Source organism: Macadamia integrifolia, chromosome 10 (genome assembly GCF_013358625.1).
Source record: "Macadamia integrifolia cultivar HAES 741 chromosome 10, SCU_Mint_v3, whole genome shotgun sequence".
Lineage (NCBI taxonomy): Eukaryota > Viridiplantae > Streptophyta > Magnoliopsida > Proteales > Proteaceae > Macadamia > Macadamia integrifolia.
In genome coordinates this window covers 28,724,779-28,727,356 of record NC_056566.1, presented here as the reverse complement: position 1 = coordinate 28,727,356, position 2,578 = coordinate 28,724,779, and positions in this window count along the sequence as shown.

Sequence of the window (2,578 nt, the reverse complement as noted above, 5' to 3'; positions counted from 1 at the left end):
TCTTATCTCATATTTCATCTTTTCTATCTTTTCCTCCCCCTAATTCTGTTTAGATTTCTACTTATATATATATATATATATATATCTTTTTTCGTATAGATTCATGTAGGAGTGTCAATCGGTCGGTCCGGGTTGAGTCGGTTTCGGTGCGGGAAAGTTGAAACCGAAACCAAACCAATAAGGAAATTCCGGTTTCGGTTTGGTTTCGATTTCGGTGCGGTTTGGTTTCGGTTTGTCTTCGGTTTCTTAAATTGATTTGTAACCAAGTTGGTTTTGGTTTTTGGTCCAATTTACAAATGTTTACAAAACTATGCAAATTTTGATTTTTTTTTTTAATGAATTTGGAGTGTTTCGGTTTCTTACCGGTTTGGTTTTGGGTTCATCCGGTTTCCGATGCGGTTCGATTTGGTTTTGGGGTTGCAATACTCCAAACCGAACCGACCCAATAAGGCTTCGGTTCGGTTCAGTTCGGTCCATGTTGTTATCGATTCGGTCTGACCGATTTTACCGGTTCAGTTTAAGAATTGACACCCCTAGATTCATGTAACCGATCCCATTAAGTTGAGATGAGGCTAAGTTTGTTGTTATTGTATGCTTACAACACAGTTATAGCTGATTCTCTACCCCCTAAAAAAAAAGTTATAACTGTTTCAGCCACAGGACACAGTTATAGTTCACTAAATTGATTGCAGAACAAAGATTATTTTTAGACATCCATGCTATTATTTCTTCAAGAGCCTCAATCAATATTTTGTTTGTTAAATTATATGCTTATTAGTGGTTATTCATTCACTTTGTTGGTTTTGGGTGTTTTTCTGGAACAGTTATCTTAGGGCCCGTTTGATAACGTTTCTGCCGTTTCTGTTTCAAGAAATGGCAGAAACATAAATTTCCGTTTCTAGAAATAGAAACGGAATTGAAGGTGTTTGATAAGTCATGTTTTAAGAAGTCGATGGTAACTAGTGAAAGAATTGCCACAAGTCGTTTCCAGAAACGGTGAAACAAGTTGAACTTGTTTCGCCTGGGTCGTTTCTTGAATCATAAATAAGTAAAAATTTCTATTTCTATTTCTAAAAATAAGTGAAACGGAACAGTTTTATCAAACGCTTTTTGCTCCGTTTCTGCCGTTTCTGTTTCCAGAAACGGCATAAATGCGTTTCTGCCGTTTCTGTTTCCAGAAACGGCATAAATGCGTTTCTTGAAACGTTATCAAACGGGCCCTAATTAACAAATGAAGAGCTGTTTGGACAGACTCTTCAGTACAATGGTTGACGTATCCACGTGAGGACATGCTTTTCTAAATCATTCTCATTTGCAGGAAATCATTGAAGTTAATTTATATAAATAGCTAAGAATAGAGAGGGTTTCTTATGTTGTCACTGTGGGTAGGAATCGGCACACCATATCAATGATACTGTGGAGAGTGGTATCATTTATATGGGGTCCATATGTTCATAAGTTGTCCCCCAAGAATAATAACACAACATTTAGCATAGGCCTTTATTTATAGAATTGGACCTTTTTTCTTAAACAATAGACTGTATGCTTTTGGTCATCCAAATGCAACCTAGTCCCATAGTTTTGAGATTTGAAAGAGAAATTAAGTTGCATCTGAGAAGATGAGGTGGCAATCTTGAACATATGGCTAGGAGAGACAATGTGACAATCTTGAGGCAAATAACTAGGAGAGGTTGAAGTTCTTACACCTCAATTTGATGGATTGTTGGATTAGTAACAATACCCAATTTTTGAAAGAAGGCAAAGCCACTTGGAACACCCTTACATTCCATATTTCCATAACTCCTACACATAGATAAAACCGTCGCTAATGGTCATCTTTTGTGACGGAATTTGTTTCTTTCTCTAATAATAACACTTTTGAGAATACCTTGCAACCGCTCTTTAAGAGACAGAAAGACTTTTACTCATCACCCATTTGTAAGGAGGGTATGTGGCTTTTGATCAGTAGCTCGCATTGTCACACAAGAAGCAAACCATGCTTGCTAGGCTAGAGAGCATATTGTGTCTCTAACTAGTCCACAACATGGCATGCATCAGAGTGAACCCTATCTGTTGATTTCACAGTGAAGCCCCAACAGAGCTTATCTTGGTAGACTTCCATTAAGTGGGATCTTGAGAATGACATAAAAAAAAAAAAGAAGAGAGAGTAACCCAATGCACAAGGCTCTCATTACTGCAAGGTTTGAGAAGGCAAAGGTATGCAGTTTATCTGTGACCAACATGTTGCAATAGTGCAACTAAACCTTGCACCACATGCTCGCCCCTTTGTAAAGGAACTTGGTAAGTATGTATACTATTCAAGCCAATCACAACAAAGCAAACAAATACCATTCTTCTTCACTTTATCTTACCCCGCACACTGCTCCTCATGCTTAAAAAGCACCTTCTTGTTGTCACCACTTACCTAGATCGATATAGTTAGTTTTGTCCGCTATTTCTAGCTAGAATTAAGGCTTCGAAGCCCCTCTCCTCTCTCTATAACTAGAGAGGTAGTACAAAAATCCCACTCTTAGCAACACCAAACACCCCCCCCCACCCCCCCACCCCCCACCCAAAA